This window comes from Excalfactoria chinensis, chromosome 4 (genome assembly GCF_039878825.1).
Source record: "Excalfactoria chinensis isolate bCotChi1 chromosome 4, bCotChi1.hap2, whole genome shotgun sequence".
NCBI classification, from domain to species: Eukaryota; Metazoa; Chordata; class Aves; order Galliformes; family Phasianidae; genus Excalfactoria; species Excalfactoria chinensis.
Window position 1 is genome coordinate 45,792,863 of NC_092828.1, and position 16,402 is coordinate 45,809,264.

A 16,402-nucleotide genomic window follows, 5' to 3' on the forward strand; every position below is an offset into this window, starting at 1 on the left:
TGTAAAAATGGTAGCTATACAAATTTAACCATTTCTGAGTCCACGTAGATTTAAATTGCCAACGAGTTTTAAGCAATGTAAATAAATATCTCTACTTACAGGAGAAGAAGGGAGAAGTGTCTGTATCAGGTATTAAGTTTTACTAAGTTCCTTTTTCAGACAGTTTTGAGGATCTTACTCCATAAAACTCCAAGCCTCCTGCCACTATAAAACTGTATGGTTTGAAAGCCTTTTTTATAAAGTAAGCATGAAATCTTCAATTAAACCAGCTGGTCCTGGATAAATAATGAATAACTTTGCTAGATTTGTGCACTAGGTTAGTGTGCTGCTTATTATTTTTACTATGAAGTTCAAAAGTTATCCTATGTCTTATTCATTAATTTCAGCAGTTATTTTGTTTGGGATTATTTTACTTACTTCCCTAGGGAGAAATCTTTACTTAGATGTGACAACAGAATGAGCATGCTGTGATTGAGTCTAGATTGGGTAACTTCTGGTTTCAGGTCAGAAAATATCTTCAGGAAGCGCGTACATCTTCTCCCACAAGCCTGACAGTGCAATATGTCTATCCTTTCTAGTAGTCATAATATTTACAATGTATTATTAATAATGAATTTCATAATAATCCTGTTGCTGACCAGACAGTGAACTTCAATAACTCATCAAATGCTTATTTTGATAGTTGCTGGAAACAAAGACATTATAACTTAATGGTCAACTATAAGATATTTTGACAGACATTTTCATGTTAGACTTAATATGGTACTATGTGTCTTTCTTTGTGGACCTTGATTTGGTCATAGCAGTAGAGAACCTAATTTTTGAATTCTGACTACAATATTCCATTAAGAGTCAAACTTAATTTGGCAAAGACATTCAAAACTAAATTCAATGTCACTGGAGAAGATAATCATAGAATAATCTTTCATACAAAGAAACTGAATAGGTATAAAACTTAGTTTAATATATCACTATTAACCAGCTTCAAAAAAGCCACAGATTATATTCTACTTTTTCTCCTCTTTTCCAATTTGAAGACACACATTTAAGAAAACAATTTTGGAACAAGTGGAAAAGTTTCGATGTAAAACATCAAACCATTTTTGCACATATACTTCACCCAAATTGCCTACACTTGTTTGATGCTTTATAAAACAAATGACAATATTATCTTGTTTTCTGGTACGTATCAATGTCATGCCTAACAGCTGATACAGTTCTTCTATTAGAAATTGGAAAAGGACATATAAATAATGCTGACATTTCCGGGGGTAGACTTTTTCCCAGGAGGATTTGAAAGACTATAGGCATACTAATGATGATGCCAATTTTTAGATAAGATTTCAGAGCAGTGTTCAGAGTTCATTTACAGTTATTTGAGATTTCCTGGCCATTTAGTGCTTTTGTAAAAGGAAAGAAATTCATCTTGCCAATCCTGATACATCCACTTATCTGGAAATCTCATTTGAAAATTTCAGCCACTTGTTCTTGTTGTGACTTGTTGTCCTTAGCAATAAACTGTTTCCAGTGTTGACTGAAGCAATTATTTTGTATAACTCATATCATTGAAATCGGTTCATGTTATTAAGTCCACAGGAATGGAACCAGAACCCAAAACAACTAATAAGAGCTTCTTTAATTTCACAAATGGTGAATTTAAATGTGAAACTTTTCTCATTGTATTTGCATTCTCTAGTTTTGATTTAAAGTGATAAGTTTTAAAATTCTAACCTCATCAAAATGTAGACATAAATGAAATGTTATTTGAATAAATGGAGTGCACATAGCCTGCCACTGAGCAATTGGTATTATGTCCAAACAGTTCTTGTAACACACCTGGGAGGCAATGCATATGGGTTTCAATCACCTGTGTTAAACACTGACAAAATGTGAGACATTTATCACAGCAGAATTAGGCCACATGTCAGAATACTCATCAGCTCTCCTTAAAAAACAAGGCTTTTTTTTTTTTTTTTTTTTTTTTTTTTTTTAATTTTTAGGCCTTGTAAGCAAGTTTGGCAGCACAAACATGCACTGCTTGACTTAGGAAAAATACCATGGCTTACGAAGCCTTTGGGAAGACATATGAATGCCATGAGTATGAGTGATTTTTCTAGTCTATCTATCTATTTAAGAGAAGAGGAACAGGAAAATCCACACTACCATTTCTACAAGTCCTGTGAGGTACTATAGGCTTTGTGCAAGTGAAATTTAATACAAAACTGACTTTTAAACAGAAATAGGGATTTTTTTCAACAATCCAAAAAGGTATATTGAATTTTGATTTTGTACGTTGGAACATCTCTAACGGCACTCCTTTGCAAAATTCAATTTTGCAGGTCTTTTTTCCATCCAATTATATTGACAACATATTCCCAAATGTCTTTTAATATAAAATGGAATAGTATAATTCATAAAAGTTACAAGTATTCCATAGTCCCTTCTTAAGCACATGTCTTCTTTACTTTTTGTTGTTTTTATTTCTTACTTTGCTGCATTATAAGAAGCTCATTACTTAAACTGTGAACACAGGAAAAAAATAATTTCTTCACTGCCTTATACTAACATTTTCCATATGAGTTCAGTACATTCCCTTTTTCTTCACTAAAACCACATACTCTAGGCTTTGTCTAAGGGCAAATTTATTATATTTCTCTCTTGATTTTTCACTTCTTGTCACTATGATCTCTATTTTCTTTGGCAGTGATCTGAAGACCACGGACCATAGAGTAATCTAACTTCAGTTAGATTAGTCTCAGCAATTACTAAGTCCTGGACCAGGTAGAAGTGCTGGATGCTCAAGAAATTGCAGATAGCATTTGAACCTTGCCAGTCTAGAGTCTGCAGGGGAAAAAAGAAGAAAACAATACTGTGAAAAAATAAAAACAAACTTGTAGAAAGAGAGGAAGCAGGTAAGAGAACAATATGGATATTACTGTTCTTTTCCACTAGACTGAGTAGCTTTCTTTATCTTATTGAATATTTAATGCAACTATTTACCCTTTCAATATTGTATTTACGTAATTGATGGAAGAACTGAGTAAGCATCAGAAAAATCTTCACTTGACAATTTTTGTCGCATCTGTCAAAAAAAGTAAGAAATTAGGAAGTATGTGTGCCCCGGTGGCGCAGTGGTAGAATTGCTGCTTGCAACACCGGTGGCCCGGGGTTCTAATCTCCCCTGTGGCACAAGGGGTAGAAGTGCCGCTTCACTACACAGAGGGCTCGAAACCCGGGAGTTGAACTCGATGATCTCTAAGGTCCCTTCCAACTCGCACGATACTGTGATACTGTGATACTGTGATACTGTGAAGTAATATATTTCACTAAATCAAAACTCACTTCCCTTAAGAGCCCTTCACAGTTCTGTTTCCTCTGTTTTATAAAAGCAATGTTAAAACTTAAAATTTTAAGCTTAGAACATAAAAGAATTATAAGCTTCGTGCCTCTGATACTCAATGTAAATGCTTTAAAAATGCGTTCTAGTTAAAATTAAGTCTTCAGATTGTAACTGCAGTTGAGTGGATGTTTGCTTTATTTAACTCTTTAAAAGGCTGTAGACAGTATTATTCAAGAGGCCTGTGGTTGGATGCACTTATTCTATTCACATTACTTAGCACAACTCTGCAATGAAGTTTCATTTGCTATATAAGTTTATTTCAGTTGAGAGCAATGACACTGCTATCAAGAGCAAAAGAAAAAAATCATGGAAGAAATCCAGTAGAGCAGTTCTGGACCAACAGTATTATCTAGATTACAGCTGTAAGCTGAGCATAGCAGGCTTTGGGGTGGCTGTTTAATTATCATTCATATAACTATTTTAAATTATTTTCTTCCACAAAAGCACAGTTTGTGTGAAACTTGCCAAAAGGGCACCCTGACCCCTTTAAGTTCTGCTATTAACCTAATAAGGATCTTGTACTGGACAGTTGATGATTGTATAGTGTAATTATAGAAACAAGGAAAACTGAAATATACACAGGCAGTAAGAAATCATCTACTCAACAGCTAGGGCCTGAGCATGATGCTCCCACAGACCTCAGGCTCCACCAGCTTCACTTCTTAATTGACTTCAAAGACAGTAAAATCAAAACAGTAACTTCCAGCATAAACCATTCAACAAGCTCTAATAGGGACAGACAAGACAGTCAGACACAGCTGACAACCAAATACTTTTACCTCCTTATATGCCTTCTACTATTTTTTTATTCAGTCTCTAGCCCAAGGAAGGGCTGTTGACTTTTTTAATAGAATGAGAGAAAGAGATTTTCCATTTTGGCACCACTGTTTACTGTTGCCAGCCTCCATTACTGTTGAGCTGGGGATTGGTGTAAGAAACATGCCATAGGGAACAAAAAAACTCAGGGCTCATGGGCTGTCTTGTGGATGATAAACTTTGGCACTATGAAATCACCTGTTCAAAGAATGGACATGTTCAAGCCAACACCTGCTTACATTAGAAGAGTATTTCCTTACACTCCGGTCTTACCAAATTTGTGCACAATTTAGAGGAAAATATCCTGTGTTATAATTTTGACAGGCACACAAAACATAAAAGGTCTTGATATTATGATTGGAATCAATTGAACTAACAAATGTGCATGAATATTTTGAATATCTATGAGCTTGAAAGGTTTTTAGCCATTCCTTTGGGACTGTGTAGCAAAGAATTTAAATAGTAAGCAGCATCTGTTCTGTGTTGGGAAAACTGGGCAAAAAGCCTCTTCCCAAGTTTCTAACTGTGAAAAGAACTGACCATACCTTTTGTTATGATCTAACCTCATTACATAATGATTAAATTTGTACAATTTGTAAGACAGCATAGCATACAGCTCAGAAGTTTGAGGCTGTAGGAGAATTGCTAAGTCACAGCCTGAACCAATGATTGAGCACCTGGTGAAGGGACACAGCTAGCCCTGGGGGCACAGATGAAAGCAATTCACCTGTACAACCACAAGCGTAGAACCTATTTTTCCCCCTCCCTAAGCTTCATTCAAGGGCTGACTGCCACAAGGAAAGTCTCTCTACTTGGGGATTCTGCCTACTGGAGTATTTAGTGAGCCCTGATATTTGGAGTAAGTAAGTAAATCTTTCTTTAACTGTGTTGCGACCATCACCCTTATTTTTAGGTAATTTAGAACTGGTTATCTGTAATCACCTTTCTCTGTAGAGGCTGTGTCTTTGTTAGCAGTTAGTATGGCCTAGTAAAAGTCAATGTGTGCTGATAATAGTTCTTTAGAGTGCTTCACTGTTTTATGCTAGTCTGTTTCTGGGGCAGAATCCCTACTAGCTGCTGGAGGTTAGTGGCTTAAGCACTTTCAGTTTCAGGATCCAGTTCTCCGTGCTCCAAGACTGTGTAGTGGAGTAAGCTGAAGTCTTGATTAGCAGTGATAAATTTGCTTCAAAAGTGTACTCCTAAATCAAACTAGGTGACAGTGACCTTTGAATGATATGCTGAAGACATTCAAACCAGTTAAAATTAAGAATGTATAACTTTTGCAGACTTTTGAGTATTTTTGCAAGTGTTAGCCTCCTCAGTTCCACAGATCTACTAGTGAAAAATTTCTCTGGGTAAGAACAGTGAGTTTCACAATCTTTTTACTACTTGCATTTGATATTCAGGTTTCCATAGAGGTTCACCATGCTTGGAAGAAAAGCCTGCCAAGAATCCCTCTGATTAAGAATATTAAAGATTGTGTGTTTTGCTGACTTCTCAGGTAAAGTGACTCTACTATCTCACCTGGCCATTGAGTAAATAGGAGACTGGCATGTCATTGAAGAATACAAATAGGAGACTCTGGCATGTTGTCAAGATACAAATTTGAGAGGCAGACACCCCTGAGGAAAACCTTAGGCTGCAGACAGCTTATGCTATTGGGGATCTTGCCAGCTAATCCAGACATCAAGAAAACTCTGTAATCCTGAATCTGAAACAAATTGGAAAGCAAGGAATATTTAAGAGAGCCTGGAAGGGACCTTCTATTCCGTCATTAGGTTCTATTCATAGCTACTGCACTAAGAAATGTTGTTCAGCAATAAGAAAATAAAGAAAAGAAGATGGAGCATAGAGTTTGAAAGTAATTAAGACGTGGTGCAAGACTGACCAGCTGCTTCTTCAAGATTTCACTAGGGAGAATGGTGTTGAATGTGGAAGCAAGAACAGGACATCTGAATGGGGATGGGGACACAAAAGCAAAGTAAAATGTATAGCAGGTAAGCAGAAAGCTCAGGAATGTCAAGTGTTAGAAATTTTGAATAAATTATTCATTTGTTAGGCAGGTGAAGACCAGAAAAAGAAAAATGTTCTGATGAAATAATATAATTACAATATTTTGTGAACATAAATAATAAATGAGTTGTTACTTTCTGCGAAGTTTGTAGTAGAAAAGATTACTATCCAATTAAGGCTACTAGGAGCAAAGACTTAAAAAGATTTAAGATCGAATTTGATGAATCTGTGAAGAGAAATATATACAAGCATAATAACCTGTGATGGTAAAGGCTAATGTTAAATCAGAGAAAGTTCAGGCCTGTGTTTCTCTGTTCCTAATCCTACTGGGTTACTTACAAGCAGTCTAAAACCCATTTAAACAAAAAATAGATGTCCAAACAAGTATATTTAGTCCTATATTTATATAGTCTTCATTTAAAAATTTCATAACGTTTCAATTTTTGAATTTATCAAATTTACTTTTTTTTCATGGTGTGTGTCTTTTTTACATTTCAGTAACTAAGAAATTAGAAATGTTTTCATTCGCTTCCGCATAAGTACACTAATTCTCACTAATTTTTTTTATTGGTGGAAAAAAAAAATACTGGCAACAAAAGTACTGAGTACAATACGCAGATATTATTGACTTCAAATAATTTCGTTGTGTAGAAACTACAAGCTATTTTCTCTGCACTGGGAACAGAAAGGATCCCATGGGGGGCAGAGGGGGAGAACAGCATTCAGCATTATTTTCCTTCAAAACAAAAAGTTGTAAGATCACAGTTTTTGTCTTGGAATGAAATGTTCCGAAATAATTCAATTTGGAAATGTCTATGTTTAGTTTTGACTTAATAAATCGAAGTCTTTTATTTTCTTGTACTGAACCCAAATGCTATGTTTGAAGTCAGTTGAACATTTATCTGCACTGGACTATTGTGTCTCGCAGGAATTTGAGTGGTGCTCCCTGGTTCACATGCTTTCACATGGGCTAAGCTTTTTGGGGAACTTCTCCACTACTCCCCAGCAGTTTGACACTGATGCACCTTGATCAGAGGGGAGCTCATGATGTGTAATGGAGCATATACTTTCACAAATAAAAGCTGCTCGTTTTTTTGTTTGTTTGTTTGTTTTTCCCCTGAAAAGTATTTGATAGGTTTCCCAACCAGGTTTCTTCAAAAGCAGTGTTGATGGAAAAGCTAGAAAGGGAGGAATTGGTTTGCAGATCTGCTGTTGAAAATGTTGTGTATATGAAAAGTCATGGTATTTCAAGAGTTAAGAAATAGGGCTGCTTTCGTGTCTGTCATAACTCCTCTTAGATGGGGAGGAAATTGGCCCCTACATATCTAGACAACATAGTAGAGAGGACTGCAATCTACAGAAGTCAAGGGGAAAAAATGTGATAATACAGCAGATGGGGAATGTGTTCCTATGGTGACTAGATACACTATATTTTCTGCTAAGATATACAACTGAAAAGCAACACAGATTGCAGTAATGGAAGGCAGCTCTAATTCTTATTAGGCTCATTTTATTCAGGCTGCTATTAATAGTGAAAACCAATACTAAGATCTGAGCACACATTGTGTGTGTAATAAGTAGTGCATTGTGATCACCATAAAGTTTTAAATAGAGAAAAGAAAGCATAAGAATTAAAATATTTGAATTGTTCTAGCATTTTCCTTTTGGCACACACACAAGAAAGTTAGCAGTAAAGGCCAGAACTGTAGTACACCAAATTACTTGCTCAAGCAGTTGGGTGTGACTGGACGGAGAGAGATGGGTTTGCTGTGAAGCCTTTTCATCTTATTGCAGGAAGATGCCTTGTCAAATGAATGATGAGGTTGAAGAGGCAAAGTTTAAAGTGGTTAGCAAAAGAAAGTACTAAGGTTCACTGTAATCTTATTTTTGTCCTTTGAGTGGTACTGCTTTTCTTTCCTTTATGAGAAAATACCTACAGAAGTGAAAAGTTTGTGTAAAAACTTTTCTGCAGCCAGATTTTTCAATATTGTCAAATTATACCTTCTATGGAAGCACTCATTCTGAGGTTAAAAAAAATCTGAAAGGCATTTGGACTGTATCATGCTGTTTTTTGAAAAGGTCCTCAGCTATGTGTGGGCATCTGCTTCACAGGATTTATTTCAGAACAGAGGGATTTCTTCTGTCCTGGATGGGAAGTCTGTTTTTGGCTTTGGCATCTCATACAATGCAAGTTTCACAGAAACTGGTCAGCTAGTGCTCACAGCTCTCTGCATATCATGTGACTAGTCTTGGCATTGTCTTAATGGCATTAATAATGTTTTGATATATGATACGTGGCAATATACTTCCTATATAGTAGAAATAATAATGATGATATAATAAAGTGGGGAAAGATTTGTTTGGCAAGTGAAGCTAACTAAAATAATCTTACAAGCACTAAGAAGTCTCTGCAGGGCTATAGTGGAAACATGAATAAAATTAAGACACACTCAATGATATTTTCCTGGATGAGTCATCAAGAATGCGTGTGAATAGTAAGGGACTAAGATTATTGGGGAATATCCAACTATTCATTTTGCCATGCCTTGAGACAGCTCACTCAATGTAAATGAAAGGCATGTTTGCCTCTATGATGGCCTGTTTCTGGCTTGATGGCAGAAGGAGTTATAAATTATGTTGAATAATGCCAAATGTGTAGTTTTGTGATGTTAACGGCACATGAGGGGATAGAAGGGAAATGAAAAAGAAAAAAAGAAAAAAAAAAAAAAGTCTGATTTTCAGTTAGGTAGATATAGATGAAATACTCCTTCTGCTTGAAAATGCAAATGATTTTATATGGCTTCCAAAGGTTCCCCTTACCTACTCAGACTGAAAAAATGTCATGTTGCCTATTGCACAACTATTGCTTGCATTTATCTGAAGTCACCTCAGCTGTGCTTGCTGGGTAGTAGTAAAGGAGCTTGTCTGTAATTACAAAGGTGTTAATTTCAGCATTGAGTGTACTTTTTCTTTTTACTAGACTGGCATGAACATTTCACACTCTAGCGTGTGCTGTAATTGGAACAAACTGCAACACTTACTACTAAGAACTGAGTTCTTTGTAGCTGCTGCTTGTCCCTTCCATTTAAAATTCCCTGGCCGCACTTCTGCCTCCCAAGCTGCCTTTGAAGGCAGATTTATGTGTTTTAAGTACAATTCAAGCATATTGCAGACACAGCAGGAGATTGTAAACAATCAGAAACTGAACTGGAAGAGTCTTCAACATCACCATGGTAGGACTTGAAAAATACCTACATGTTATGTGTACGTTATGGAAGATACAGCATGACTAGCAAATGCCATTAGGGAACATCAGCTAAAATGCCTAATGATGCAACTATCTTATATGGATGCTCCCTGTGTATATGAATCATTGTTTCCCTGAAGACAGGGTTTAAATGGCTTCTGGAAGTATCACTTGCTTCAATACTTTCAAGAAACTTCACAAAAGATTACCTCAAGACTACGTAGAAAATCAAAATAGCTATACTTTACTTTGATCTCAGAGTGATTGCACGTGTATCTTCAATTTCCACATGTTATTTCTGTAGGAAAAATAGTGAACTAATATAAGGATCATTTGCCTTAATTAGCATTTTGAAAGTGGCTCTGCTCTATGCTAAATTTGCTGCTGCCAAGTGTTTTTGAGATGACACTGACAATATATAAGACACCAGACACTTGAGGGGACTTCCAGGTGTCCTAAACTGCATTAAAAAGAGGCTCAGTTCAGTTAAGGATATGATACATCTAGACGTGAATGAAGCAAAATGTGGGATGTGTAACAATTAATATTCTTTTGGATATGGGAATCAGATATCTGTTTAAAACGCATGTTAGTCCCAAAGCTTTCTCATGACTTGTCAAGTCAGAATTTAGCAAACAACTATGACCATTATTTTTTTTTATAGGGAAATGCTGTTAAAGAAAGGCTGCTTTTCACTGGAGCAGCAGAGAGACCTTCATTCTGGACTTCAGGCAGCTGTTAAAGCCAAGATTAAAGATTTTTTTTAATACAAAAATTTCATCCAAAGTAGTTTCTTTCTAAACTCTGACTTTTTTCATTTGTCTCTCTGTCTGATCAACAGATTCCTTATACCAGTCCTAGTTTCATTCCATTGAATATGACCCTGATGTTGTTTGCACTTCCAAATACATGAGCAGATGAAATTTTCCCATCTACAGACTCTGGGCTAAGGAACAATATCACTGTAACATTAGTGCTTCTCCAGTTGGATAAGTCTGAAGAGATGAGCCCTTAATCTCATACAGCCTGATGAAATAAAGGGGGCTAAGCTCGAGCTGATTTATTTTTTCCCTAAGCATCATATAGGAAATAAATGTGTGAAACCTCTGCTGGACATTTATAAAATGAAACTGTGAAATACAGTATTCAACTCTTTAAACAGGAATTTGCATAATTCAGCTTGTTCTGGTTATCCTTTCAAATGCCAAGTTAATTCCTCTGAAATCCTTCTGGGAAGACTACAGAGAAGATCAAGAAATGTTGGCTCTACATAAAACCTTTCCAAAACGTTGTACCATTCCACTAAACAGGGCATGTTTATCTGGAGCTGTGAAATTCAGGAAGGATATTGTAAATGGCTGAGAATTTATAGTTTCCATAAAAGAGGAAAAACATCATTTTTCAGTCTAGTTATACCTGAGAGCTGAAGCTTGCAGAAGATAAGGGGCAGCCTGGTCATTTTCTTTAAAAAAAAAAAAAAAAAAAAAAAAAAAAAAAAAAAAAAAAAAAAGTTTTTTTTTTTTTAAAAAACAATGAAAAACTGAATGAGAAAACATTGTCTCACTTAAAGGTATTTTTCTGTGTCAAGGATGCTAGTGATAATATGTGATTCTCTCCTAATGGAAGAAATTGCTTTACTGATGCTTACAAGTGACCTATATGATGATTCACAGGATAAATATGATAATATGCAGTAACTGGCAGCATTTTGACTTCAATATATTTGTTCATATCTTAAATTGGTTTTGATTTTTTTCTCCTGGTTAAAGTTTGATTGTGTTGAGTTCACAAAAAAAGATAAAGCTAAGAAAATAGGTTTATGGACGAAAAACAAAACTACTTAAACCTCATAGGTTAAGTCATGGGAACCTATAAAGCCTCTTCAGAGAAAACGCACATACATTGAACATTGCTGGATTTGTTGAGGTCATTGGATATGATCTATGTTCTGAAATGTGTGAATAAATTTCATGCAGAGCATTAAAACAGTGGGACAAAAAGATTTTTAAAAGCAACTTAGGCATCAGAAGCATATATCTAAAGAACCCTTTACTATTACAGATGGTGTAAAGAATGGATATTTGAGAAAAAGTTTATTTAAATGCTCCATTCAGTAAGCTGACCCTGTATTCTGCCTTTATTCTTACCATTGCGCAGAACTTTGTAATAAAATTACAGACAAGCTTTGGTTTGCAATATATGGTTTGCAATAACTAATTAAAGATAAATAATAGACAAATCAGGAGAAATATTCAGTTACGTGGAACTAAAAAATAGGGTGAATGTGAATGCGTTTTGGTATTAAATTACCCTCCTTCATCGTTTAAAAAACACCTGGATGGATTCAAGAAGGGGGGCTGAGCAAAATATGAATTAATGAATAACACATTTCCATGATAGAATGTTTTTGACTACTATATAGACCTATAAATAAAATGCTATGTGCATATTTGGCACCCACCAATTGACTAATGTTAATGTAAGTAGACACAGATTTCTAGAGTCTTTTTTTATATAAAATGTGACTAGTTTCTGCTTTCTATGCTATGTTAATGAATGCCAGGGAGACTATAGGCTGTATTTTAACTTTTTTGTTTACTTCATCAGACTCATGCTGAGAGAGCAGTAAGTGTCATTCCCATAGCATAGGGCTTACCACATGTACTTAAAAGGTCCATACTTACACAATTAATCACATTTTAAAAATGATTTGCTTTCCCACATTGAACACAATAGACCTTTGTTATATTTAGGAGCTCATGCACAAAAGAAATACACTAGCTGCTAAAATACTATAATCACATAGTATTGGCTACAGTAACTTGCTGAGTTTTAATATGTCTGGGCTGCAACAGGCTCTTGATTATCTAAGATGGTGGAAGATAATTGTCCAATGAAAAGAGAATAAGAAATTTAGCAACTCTTTCAGTGGATAAGTAAATAGAGTGGAAAGCTCAGCAGTGAGATTACTGAGAAGAGAGCTAACTGAGGAACTGGAACTATCCTAGATGGTTTAGTATCAGTAGCAAAAACAAAATTCCATCTACTAAACTATTTTAGAACTATGTTTATAAAGCAAGAAGATTGAATTAAGTTGCACGGTAGGTTATGCATGCCTATAATGTATGCATAGTAAAAGTACCTATGTTTATTTTGGGTAGCAGTTTAGGAGTGGATCTGGGGTAGAGAATCTGAAGAGGTTTCTGGTCTTGCTAATATTTAACTGAAGATAATGAGATGGAAAGGCACAGGCTAAATTCTTCTCATTATGGGGAGAAAAAGGATCATCTCTACCTCTCTTCTTGAAAATGTGGAAGAGCAGAAGGAGGCAGTAGGACTTCTTTTAAATCCAGTAAAAGAGGCATAGAGGACATAACTTGCAGCATAGTACAGACGGCGGCTGGTAATGCAGTATTCTGCACCTGACTGCCTTTGCTTAGAGTAGCAATAACGAAAAAAGTTCTCTCCAGCAAAACATCAACTCTCTTAGTAGGCAAGCCTGGGTAAAGTTTATGTTGGAATAAAGCAGAAAAAAAGTATTAGTGGGATGAGGAGAAACTCAAAATCCTGCCGCTCACTGTAGGAAATAACTGCTTGAAGACTCAACAAACAGTTCAAGTATAGATGACAACAAGAAAACAGTCCTATTTGCATATGAATGGAAAGGTATTTTCACTTCCAACCTACCATGCAAATTCTATCCATAAGTGAAATCTTATGTTAATTCAGTGTATGAAGAGCTAAACAAATGATAATGAAACAAAACAATTTATTATGTTTACATAATGCCTAGAAAAAAAGAAATAATTTGGGCAATGATCCCAGTCTTTTCAACAGCAGTTAGTTTTTCTTGCAGATAAAAAATACTTAAATGTTCCCTGAAACCTGTTCTGATAGCATTAGGCAACTTTTGATGCTAGGTGAGAACAGGGGGAATATTGCGTTTAGCTTATGAGAAAAGAAGAAATAAGCTAAAAGTCAGGAACCTAAATGAAATATTACAAAGATACACAATACATGAAGTAGTATTCTGGTTTTGGTTTGTTTGGAGGTTTTTTTTAAGTTATTAAAATATATTAAAAAGATATTAAGATATGCAATATCTTAAGGTGCCTGACTGCTGAAGTGGAATTCTGAACCGGGGTTGAGCCACATGATATGCTCAGAGAATAAACCTCTTCTGAGAACAGGGGTGAGTCCTACTCTCACGTGGCTTTAGGTTAAGTGTTTAAGTCTATGTTGGACTTTCACTGTCCAGTAGATTTTCTTGCAAAAATAGGGAGGCTTGAGCAAACTGAGAAGGATGCAGTCTTTTGAAACTCTAATACATTTTATCCAATTGCTAGTTAATGTTAAGCAAGAGAGCAGATATTGGAAGTGATCTTCAGTGCAGGTAATTCAGTGGACACTTCCTCATAAGCCCATTATTGCTTCATCTCAGATCTATTAACTTTACATCATTTTGCTCATAATTAAATAATGTGAGGACATTAATTTCAGTGGTTGAGAATGGATTTGCCTACCTTGCATTAAGTCTCAAAGCAAGAAAACTCTCAAGTTGTTAGAAGTGTCTGTGTCTTCTCAGCTGCATAAACCTGGGTCTTCTTTATTTTGAGAACCTATCTTTTATACTGTAAGTAGCTATCAACATTATGGATCTCCTGTGGTTGCAACCATCCTCTTTGAGGAGCCATCCACTCTGTTTGTGGCAGGCATGTGCTCTCAAAATGCCTGCTCGACCAGAACCCCTTAGGAAGCTTTGATCTGTATGCTTCTTCCCCTTGTCAGACCAGCACAACTCACAGCATGCTGTATTTGCTACTAAAGACATGTTACAGCTAGGCAGAGTGGTAGTGAGTGACTTGGCACTGGCAGGGTAGAGCAGTGCTTGTGCTAGTAGTGCAAGGCATTGCTGGGACTCTGAAGTACAGCACTTGCACTGCTAAACCCAAGAAATACTGGGGCAGTCAGAATGCATGTTCCTAAGCTGTCCCCACAGATAAGTTGTTTTCTTTGTGAAATGGCAAGCAAGCAGATGCATGTATTTGGAATCTAGTAGAAGAAAATGTGAACAAAATTTGGTTTTGGCTGGTTTTCTCACTCTGTGCTAGTGAGAGGTAGTACTGAGCTGCAAAGCAATTTTCTTTGAAAGGTTCCAGTGAATTTACTACAAGAGCACACTCCAAATGGTTATGAGAACTTTGGGATCCATTGCAACACTGTTCACAGTGACCCCTTCCATTATTTTATAGAACATATGGGCCTGGCTGTCAATTTTAATAGGGAAGACAACTTTGTTTAACACAGAAATGTATCTTTAATAGCCAAACCTGTAGCTGTGAGCGTTCTGTAAAAGTCTCCATCAGAGACATTTGTGCAAATGCATTTGAATTAATTTAAAATCCTGGAAAGGATTGAATGTCAAGCAAAATTTTAAGTTTATAAACTATCCATGTGTCCATGGATTATAAGAGTTTCTGACATAATACTGCAAATGGATCTGGCATATACCAATGAAGAGGGATATTTTTACTTTACTGATTGAAGAATGGGATTAGGAGGTAGGTTTTAGAGAATTCAATTCTCAGCTCTGCTGCTCATTTATTATGCATCCACACAAGCCTCAGCCACGTTAGAAAGTCTTGGCTCCCTGCAAACATGTGCAGCATAGTCCCCTAGTAGCACTCTGAAAATCTCAAGCTCCAGGTACAGCCCAGCAGGTAAACAAGCAGCTCTCTGTAGCTGAGCTGGGAACCACTTATTCTCCATCCAGCATTCTGTGGTCTCCAGGGCATATACTGCTCTTGGATTCACAAGGAGCTTCTGTAGAGGCCAGTCCCAAGTGGCTGATGGAGTTTTTGGTTGCTGTGTTGTTGTTTTTTTTTTGATTTTGTGTGGGCTGGGTCAGGCCCTTAATGATGCAGGGAGTAATACTGGACTGATTAGAAACCATCATTCAGAATTCACACTCAGTTTATTGATGGTGGTGAACCCCTCACAGAGTAGTAAACACAAGGTCCAGTCTGCTGTTTAGGTTCCCCACCAGCTGCACCAAATAGGCCATCAAATTAGTTTGAATTTTTTTCCCCATCATTTTATGATGATTTCTTCCTGGAAGGCATTATCTTCAATGGGATCTACATCAACTATTTTAGATGGGTTTTCATATTTGTTACATACTGTTCACAAAACTATTTCATTTAACAGCAGGCCATCAGTATGATTTATTAACAGTCTAATAATGTAGGATCCGTATTTTAGCTTGCTTTGTTTGTTGTATGTTTGGTTTCTTTATTACACTTTGGAAATGCTGCAATAAAGAAAGCATCCTGGTGCTTTTTCTATTTGTTTTATTAAACCTCTTTGCTGCAGGGTATTTGACTGTTGTCATGTAGGTTCCCTCTTAATATAACAGCTGTACTTCATGCTTATTCATTTCCTCTATCCTTAAATGTTCCTCAATAAACTAAGCAATATATTTATTAGAAGTAACTTAGAATGCAAAATCTCCCTTCAGTGCACCAGAAGCTCATACACCTTTACTTTTTGATGACAATATTACAAGTTTTATAAACACTGAAAATGTGGTTTTCAAAATATTGACATATACTCTGTTATATATGCAAATATTCCAGCTAAATAGTCATTATGGAGTGGAAAAAGTATTTTGGGACCTTTCCATGGGCTGTTCTTTCTGTATTTTCAGGATTACATGCATTAACTATCAGATATAGCTGCTTCAGGGATAGACATCTGCAAAATAACTTTCAGTGAGCATTGATAAAGTAATCTTTTAGTCAAATTTATTTTCTAGCTAATAGTAGCATAGACTGTGTGCAACAGTTTGGAGTCCCAATATCACTTGCAATAAAACCCCACCTCTCCTGAAAGGGAGTGCAAAATTCCTCTGATCTGAATTAGTCTGG

General features: G+C 36.1%; 1 long non-coding RNA gene across 1 annotated transcript; it reads left to right on the forward strand.

The window, feature by feature from the left end:
• Window positions 1-4,987: 4,987 nt before the first annotated feature.
• On the forward strand, window positions 4,988-10,255 carry LOC140252057 (uncharacterized). Its single transcript, XR_011903523.1, has 3 exons — window positions 4,988-5,079; window positions 5,623-6,213; window positions 10,141-10,255. It is a non-coding gene; the product is annotated as an uncharacterized lncRNA (long non-coding RNA).
• Window positions 10,256-16,402: the final 6,147 nt, after the last annotated feature.